A 9,505-nucleotide genomic window follows, 5' to 3' on the forward strand; every position below is an offset into this window, starting at 1 on the left:
TATTATCTAAGAGTTCTGGTGGTTAGAGGTCCGACACGGGTCTCACTGTAAAATCAAGGCCTTGCCAGGGCTGTGTTCATTCTTGGAGGCCCCACGGGAGGCTCCGTTTTCTTGCGTTCTCCAGTTTCTAGAGGCTTCTCTCTGATCGCTCTTCCTTAGTCATATCGCTTCCTCTGACCCCCTCTCCTGCTCTGCTGTCCGTTTTAAGGGCCTTTATGATCACATTGAGCTCACCTGGCTAATCTCGGCTAGTGTCCCTATTTTAAGGTCAACCTTAATGCCCCTTTGCCATGTGCCTGACATATTCACAGATTCCAGGGATTAAGATACCAACATCTTAGGGGGCTGTTATTCAGTCAGCCACAACAGGCACTTTCTCGTTGGTGCCCGCACTTGGGTCTGAAAATTGTCCAGGGGGTTGAGCGAGAGGCAGGCTTGGAGTGGTTGTGGTGGTGCAGCTTCCAGAAAACTCAGCTGAGTGCTCAGTAGGTTTCATTTTTGAGGACTTTCCTTGCTTCCAATCAAGGCAGGAAGTAATGTCACCCAGAGTTTGGTCACGCGTCCAACAATTTCCTGCTGGAAGCCTGGGGACTCTGCCCATTCCCATAGCCCAGAGGTCCTCTAAGTGTTGTCCAGGACCCCTGCAGGGGGCGCAGATCCCTTCAGGGGGTTTCTGAGGTCAAAACTATGTTCATACTTATCCTAAGACCGATCTTGCTTGTGGAGTTGCTTTCCAGGGGCTGCTGTGATGTTTGGTAGTGTCATTGCTCTAATGGCTGGTGGAATGTGTACTTGTGTATTCTTGTGTTTTTCTCTGTTTTAATTTTGAATGCAGTAAATATCAATAAACACAACTCACATACACATAGGCTTTGGGGCCTTGATGATTTTTAAGAGTGTAAAGGGTTCCTGAGACATACAAGTTTGAGAACCACTGCCCCAGCCATTCAACAGCTTCACCCTCTGGGTTTGGACAGGAACCAGCAGGCTGGGGTGCTGCCTGTAGGGCTACAGCTGTTCATAAGCCCAGTTGAAGAGGAGTAAACTCTTGGAAGGTGTCTTCACCTTCTTCCAGAAAGGGAGGGGGTTGGGCACTTGTTTCTACTCTGCTGGTGGTCCTGGAAACCTGACCCTGACCTGGGCCTGGTGCACGGTGATTGTGGCAACATCAACTGGGAGTCAGGAAAATACAGCTTCCTGGACCTTTTGCACAGTGGTTCTGATTCAATGGCTTTGCAGTAGGCTTGTGATTTCTATTTATACAAAGCGTCCAAGACAGCTCAAGTGCCTGCCAGGTTTGGGAATGATTACCTAAATGCCAGATGTGCTCTTCTTGGAAAATCAAGAGACGGAGGTTGTTTATCCAGATACCAAAACCCTGAGAAAGTTGGGGTGGGATGAGGTGGAGCAAGAAAGAAGATATGAAGAGCTAATTTGAGAGTGAGGAGCTAACAAATAATTGTCTCCTTTCCGTCTTTGACTTAGAAGGATAGAGAGATCAAGACATCAGATTGATGGCGATTAAAATATTTATGTCAGTATTGATAAGCTGATCAGAAAACATGGCTGTCTGTCTACAGCCATTCAGACTTCCACAGCAGCGGGTGATGAGAGCCTCCCTCTCAGAGCTGCCACCTCCAGCAGGGGTGACAGCAGCCAGGCGACAGAGTCGCAGAGTCAGGGGAGAAGATAGGAGACAGAGCCAGCGTGTTCCACGTCTCTCCAAATTCCAAATCACAAAACCCACTTATCTCACTCCTTCGACTCTACCTGAAGTCCCTCTGCCCGGAAGGATGAGATATAGAGTGGAACTAACACTTGGCTCCATCTACTCATTAACGTCTTCAGTAAATGTTTATATGGTCGACTCAGAGCCAGGCACAGTGCTGGGTGCCAGGGCAAAATGTGAACATGACACAACCCTGGCACCAAAGAGCTCATGAGTTTTCTTCAAAAATGTGTTTCCTAGACCACCAGTGTCCGCCTCATCTGGATTTTCACTCAGCACTTACTTATTGAGTGCCTACACTGAACATGGTGCTGTTCTAGGTGCTGGGATTACAGAGGTGAACACAACAGACCACAACCCCACCCTCCTCAGCTCCATTCTGGTGAATACAACCCCACCCTCAGCTCCATTCTTGTGGGATAGTATGTACTGTGTCAGCTGCTGATTAGCACTGTGGATAAAAATCAGTGAAGCAAGAGGGCTGGAAACTCTGAAGAGTGGGTGAGTTGGCGGGGTTGGTTATTTTATTGAGGTTCATCAGAAATTGCCTCACTGATAACGGAACATTTGAACAGGGTCCTGAAGAACTTGATAGAATCACGTGAATATTTGGCAAACAGGGTTTCAGGGAGCAAGATCATGCCATGCAAAGGTCCTGTGTCCTGAACATGCTGGACATGATAACTGCACAGCTGAGGGAGGTCATGTGCCCGGAGGGGAGTGGGCAAAGACAGAAAGTGGTAGGAAATGGACTACGAGAGGTATGAGGAGATCATGGAAGGCCTGGTAGGAAGAACGTGTTTTGACCTCCACTTTGAAAGGACAATTCTGGTTTGTGTGGGAAAGGAGAAGGGGAAAAGAAGATGCATTTTGTAGCTATTGTCATAATTTGGGTAATGGTGTCTTGGGCAGGAGTGGTAGCATTGACCAAAGAAGTGATTGGATTCTGGATGTATTTTGTAGCAGACCTGATAGGATTTGGTGATGGATTAGAAGTAAAAGGAGGTAAAAGAAAGCAGAGTCAAGGATGATTCAATTTAGCACCTGGAAGGATGGAGCTGCCCTTCTTTGAGGTGGGGAAGACCGTGGGAGGAGCAGGCTTGGAGGGAAATAGGACTTGGTTTGGGAAATGCTGAATTTGATGCCTGTAGGACATCTGCATGGAGAACTGGGAGTTGGATACTTATGGTTGGAGTTCAGAGGAGCGGTCAGGAGATGGGAATTCTGGGTTCTGAGATAACTTGACCTTCAGAGGTCTGGGAGGTGAGCGGAGGAGGAAGAGGGTCAGAGCAGAATCAGGAGAGAGGGTGTACTGGGTCAAGTGAAGAAAGTGTTTCAGATAAAGCTGAAAGTTAAGATGAATACGGAACTTCCATTGGCTGGAGCCACACGGAGATCCCAGTGCCTTTGATGAGCTGTGCTTCAATGTAGTTGATGGGCCAAAAGCCAGATTGGGATGAGGTAATGGGAGATAATGGGTGGAAACCATTCTTCAGAGGCATTTTGATGAGAGGGGAAGTAGCTGAGGTGGGGGGATATGGAATCAAGAACTTCATTCATTCCACGCCTATTTGTTGAGCACCTACCATGTTTCAGACACGGCTTCCAGCGTTTGGGTTACATCAGTGAACCAAACCAAAAAAACCCATCGTGGTGAAGATTGCATTCTAGCTAAAGGAGGCAATACACAATAATATTAAACAAGCACATTTTGTTTATATGTTGGAAGATGATTCATGCTATGGAGAAAATGGAGAGAGAAGGGCAAGGATCCTCAAGTGTGTATGGTGTGGGGATTGAAATTTTATTATTTAATTTTTTAATTTAATTTAATTTAATTTTTTTAGCTGAGCCATCCTGCCACCTGTTGGCAGCTCAGCAGCAGCTCAGCTCAGGCTGGGCATCGAACCGGCAACCCTGTTGCTTAGAGCTCGCACTCTTGAGTGAGCGCTTAACCAACTGAGCCACTCGGCTGGCCTGGGGTTTGAAATTTTAAACAGAGTGGTCTAGAAGTCCTGGTGATGGAGGAGATATTTGAGGGAGGACTTGCAGGAGGTGTAGACATTGGCCATGTGGACATATGACAGAGGACCACCGTGGCAGAGGGAACAGTGGGTGTAAAAGCCCTAGATTGGATTGTGGCTGGAAGGCAGTGAGCAAAGAGAAGAGAACTAGGAAATGAGTGGGAGGCGAAGGGGAACTGGGAGGTTTGTGTAAATGGGGTGGAGGACCTGGAGGCCTTTGAGAAGATGTTGGCTTGTACTCTGAGTGAAATGGGGAGACACTGGAGGACAGAGGAGGTTGGCCAGGTGAGATCCTGGTGGTTGGTGGTTGGGACAAGGTGGCAGTAAGCTGTGTTAGTTAGGGTTCTCCACAGAAATAGAACCAGTAGGAGATCAATATGTATGTATGTATGTATGTATGTATGTATGTATGTATGTATGTTTGTTTGTTTGTATGTTTGTATGTATCTATGTATGTATCTATCTATTTATCTTCAAGAGAAATTTATTTTAAGGAATTGGCTCACACAATTGTAGATCCTGGCAGGTCCAAAATCTGTAGGGTAGGTTGGTAGGCTGGAGACCCAGGGAAGAGTTGATGCTATAGCTCAAGTCCAAAGACAGTCTGCAGGCAGAATCCCCTCTTTCTCAGGATTCCTCCATCTTTTTTCTCAAGACCTTGAGTTGATTGGATGAGGTCAGCCCACATTTTGGAGAGTAATCTGTTTTACTCAATGTCTACTGACTTAAGTGTTAATTTCACTTAAAAAATACCTTCATAGCAACATTTTGACGAGTGTTTGACCAAATATCTGGGTTCCGTGCCTACCCAAGTTGACACACAAAATTCACCATCACAGTAGTGGCGAAAGGTGTTGGGTTCTGGTACCAAGGCATCTCTCTCAGTTCCTATAACCTGGCTGGAGGCAGGTGCTGTCACACACCTGAAGCCATGATGTGCCTGTGCCTGGATACCCTCCTCTCATGAGGGGTGGCACTTGGCCCCGTGAGCATGAAAGCTGCACCAGCTTTTCCCCTCAGTTCTCACAGAGTCCCCAGGGGAGCTCATGACCAGCCCCCTTCCCATGAGTCTCAGGCCTGAGCCACAGTTTAGGGCCTGAAAGTGCCTCCTTTCTGTTCTTCCCTCTCTGGGTTCTCCCCTGAGATCCTGTGTAGACTTCTGTAGGTATTACTTATCCACTGACCAAAATAAGCGAAAGGGAACAACGCCCCCTAAAGCCCTAATGTAATATAATTCTTACGAATCACCCTCCCTGAAGACTTCTGCAGCTTATTTCACACATGCAGATGTTTAGGAACCGCATTTGGCCTGGGCTGGGATCCGGGATATGGATGTGAGAGACGTATGATGATTCCTTCCGCCCTCAAAGGAGAACTTGGAGCTGCTAGTCCCTGGCAATGAACCGCAGAGGCAGGAAAGGGGGAAGGATTTAGCCAGAGATAGGAGAGAGGAAAGAGGAGGAGAGAGGTGAAGGAGAGAGAAAAGCTGTGAAATGCCTGTGTGTGAGTAATCCTGGAGCGGCTTTGGGGTGTCAGAGGACGGGGGAGCAGAGGCAAGGAGCTTTTGGGAAATGTTGCTATGGGTTATGAATGGAATCCCCTTTAATATTCTTGAAATCCCCTTTAATTATTGCAAGCAATAATTAGAATATTTTTTAAACTACTTGTGGCTCCAGGGCTCTGATACTTCACTTCCGACTCCATGGCAACGCTGAGCCATGTGGGCCCAGCTTTTTAAGCAGGGTTCCAGATGTCTGCTTGACCACAGTATGGCAGAAAAGGAAGAAGGCTTTGCCGTCAGACAGGCCTTCACTGTCCAGCTGTGTCACTTACAGTGAAGTGCTTCTTAAAGCTGTAGTTTTTCTCCCCCATTAGACGGGGTGAGTTGAGCTACCCTGTAGGGTTGTTATGGGGGTCTGATGAGATGACGCATGCAGAGGCTTTCTTGGCACACAGGCCTTGCTCAGCCAAGGTTAGTGAGTTTCCCTCCAGTCTTCCCGCCTCTCTGCCCTGATCTAAATGGACCTGAATAGAATTTCTGCTTCTCCTGAGCTAATAGACACCTTCTAAAGACCTCTGACTCTTGGCAGCGTCTTCTCCTGTGGGGATCAGGGCCATGGAGGTGCCAGTCACTGGGAACAGAGATGGAAGGGGCGCGCGTCCCATGCCCTCATGCTGGCTTTCCCAGTAAAGCTGAGAACTGGGGAGATGGTAGAAGGCAAGCAGGGTCTTGAGGACCATTGTATGAACAAGCAGAAGCTGAGAAGTTACGGCTCCTCAAATGGCGCTAGAAATATTCATCCTTTACCTGAATTAATGATTCCTAGAGTTACTGTTAGTGAGGCCATCCTATCAAGACTGCTAATGTGAGTGACACTTCGTAATGAACCGTTTTCAAACCACCAATGCATCCATCCTTAGCAACAGAATTGCTTGGAGACTAGCCCCACCTTGTGGAGAAGCCTAAAAATATCTCAGTGACATGCTGTTCAAGGTTAAGAATTTGAGGCACAATACATTTGAATTTTAATGTTATTACTCTTTCCGGAAAATACCGTGAAGTTTTATATAATCAGGCCGAAGTACATTTTGTGTGAAACTTATGTTTTCTTTTTGTAGGTGATACTGACTCTTGGTAATTGAACTGAAAAAGTAAAAATATCTGAAAAAATAAAAAGCCCACTCAGCTGCCAACGGTGGCAGGATGGCTCAGCTAAAAAAACCCCAAAAAACAAACAAAAACTTTTGGGCCGGCCTAGTGATGCGTTGGTTGAGTTGGCTTGGGACACCAGCTCTGAACAGCAGAGCCCCAGTTCAGATCCCACGTGAGGGCCAGTGATGCTGCGCCCTCTGCAGCTAAGATGGTGAACAAGAGCTCGACTTGGAGCTGGGCTGCCGAGAGTCACCGGCGACGGCGTAGGCTGCAGTGGGCTGCCGTGAGCTACTGTGAATGGCTGGCAGCCGGCGAGAGCTGCTGTGAGTTGCTATGAGCGGCTGTCCAATGGCTGGCGAGCGACTGCCTCACCTGGGAAGAGTGCAATGATAATACCAACATGGGCCAGTGAAGCAACGTCCTCCACAACTAGACTGAAGAACAAAAGGACAGCAACTTGTCTGTTCCCCTTCCCTGATTCCCCAATGCTGTTCCCTTGCCCCAATTCCCCAATAAAAAAAAACCTAAAATAAAATAAAAAGCAACAACTCCAGGTAGCTTACCCTTAACTTCTTGCACAAAGCACGATTTTCACAATGATAATGAATTCTTCTATGGTAGCTTTTAAGAAACGTCTAGGACAGTATGCTTACAATTACCTTGGACTTGAATAAAGATTTCTATAAGCTGGAAGAGGCTAGGTAAGCCACCCTGGGGTAGAGAAATGAAACAGTTGGACTGATTACGCAGTCAAAACTTCCTCTGTTTTTCTAGAAGTTTAATAATGTGAAATGCAGTAGACTGATACATGTTTTTTCTCTGGGTATGACACAAGTTAAGCAAAGGGCTTACGTAGGATGCAGAATCACTTCTTACTAGAGAATCTTACACCAACTCTTTACCTTCAAATATGCAAAAAGACCGCAAGCAAGGAGCCCTGAATTGTTACCACCTGCCTCCCTCATTTGGGGGAAGTGACCAAACCTCTCTAGGTATCAGTTTCCTAATCTGTCCTGTGAGGCAGCTGAAAAAGATGATCTTGTAAGATTCCATCTTTCATGTTCTAGAAATAGGAGCAAACTGGAAGCATTGCGTGATGCATGGGGGAGAGGCAAAGTGATGTCTTTCTCCCCAGACGCCATGGGGAGAGGCGGCAGTACACAGGTGTAGGTGCGCTGAGAATGTGAGCTCCTCATGCTTCTAGGACCTGGTGGACGGTCATTGCAAAAGCCCAAATTTATGTCTCGAAGGTCAGAAAATACTGGGTTCATGAAGGGAATTTCAGGTACTCCGGTCACTTGGATTTCTTCTGGGCTCAGTAGCAAGCTGGAGCTGTTTTAAAAAGAAAAGTTATTTCTGAAGTGGGCAAGGAGCATCTGCTGTGATTTTCTTCTCTGGGCTCCATGCAGCATCGCATTTTCCCCAGAAATTTCAAGCTGGGTCAGAGGACTTGCGCCAGATGGAGCCTGGCGCAAATCTTCTCTGGGTCCCACTCAAAACTGGAAGCCTCTGTGTACACGGCAGGAGCAGTACACCCAAATATGGGATATGTTGCCTCTAAAATCCAGAGGCTCAGTGAGGCTTGTGCTTTTTCTAATTCAAGAAATCATATCTGGAACATCAACTATAAATGGGGTCAACCCCCGATTACACGTATTTCATGTCATGGGTGCTTCTCAACCAAGAACAATTTTGTCCCCCAGAGGACATTAGGAAATGTGTGGAGACATTGTCACAGCTGGAGAGGGTGTGCTACTGGCATCTAGTGGCTAGGGGCCAGGGATGCCGCTAAACATTTCACAGTACAACAACTGTACAGCCTGAAATATCTGTAGTGCCCAGATGTAGGAGCTCTGATCGAAGATCACCCATCTTGAGGCAGGTCCTGGCAGAACAGGAGAGATAAAAGGATTTGTGGGATTGCCACCTGCATCTGTCCCGTCTATGATGGTGGCTCTGCTAGAGGGTGTTTCCAGGAGAACCCATACCTGGTAAAAGGGAGAGGGTTCTGCCTTTTGCCAAGGGTTTCTATTCGGATTGTACACTTAGGCATTATGGAAGAGGCCAAAGGATGAGTTCACGTGTCCACTGCATCACAGAATGAGTTTTATGCATCCACTGGGCCACTGTGAGATAGACAGTGGGAGTCAAACACCATCTGTTACTAACTCCCCCACTTTGACTGTGGCCCACAATGGTGCTTTGTTAGCTCAGAGCTGGGTTCACTAACTTCCAGTGGTTTGGGACTCTCCTCTCCCCGGGGCACGGTGACCCTGCTCAGTGGCTGCCACCCGACAGTTCTGTATTCTTCATGCTCCCCATAAATCATCAATTACAGGGGACCTCGGGCCTTCTAAAGGCATGGACTTTACTTCATTCTAGACTACTGCAGGTGACAGTTTAAGTAACTGATTTGCCACTGTGGTCATGACTGTTAGTGTTCCAGTTTTTGAAGGCACCTGGGTCCATACAGCCTTCAGACCTAAGCAAGTCCGGTGGCCAAGTTCACAGTTCACATTCCCTTGGGGAGCTGTTTTCTGACTTTCACATAGGGACCATTTCCTTGGTTACTGTTCTTGATTGTTGACATGAATCACCACTTTATCTAATTCCAGAGCAAAGGAATTAATCAAGGGTTCAGGTATCACACAGAACCACTGGGAGTTCTGAACAGACGACGGGCTGAGTGTTCAAAAGCACAGGGCAGAACTGAGGGAAATGTTGCCTCTCGTTTAGTGAGCTTCTCTCTAGTTCTGGTTGCAGGACCACGTCACCTCTGCTATGATGTGCTACATGGCTATCTCTCAGCCTACATTTTACCTCCAATCTTAGTTCTGATTTAAGTCTCAGGCAAGTTCATCTGTTTGGAAGGACCTAAATTACATATGGAACCCTGGCTGCAAGATACCTGCAAAAGAGCCTGGGAAATGTAGCTTTATCTTTCAAGTTACTGCAATACAAAAAACCAAATGCTAGAAATGGAGTTAAGGGATTTGTGGCATGGATGTTGAATGAGCAAATCTTCGGTACCCACTGCGGAATGCAAAATGGAATTTCATGTAAGGCTGAAATTCAGCAGGTATGTACAGGTATAGCCGT

The sequence above is a fragment of the Hipposideros armiger genome, unplaced genomic scaffold, assembly GCF_001890085.2.
Source record: "Hipposideros armiger isolate ML-2016 unplaced genomic scaffold, ASM189008v1 scaffold_98, whole genome shotgun sequence".
Lineage (NCBI taxonomy): Eukaryota > Metazoa > Chordata > Mammalia > Chiroptera > Hipposideridae > Hipposideros > Hipposideros armiger.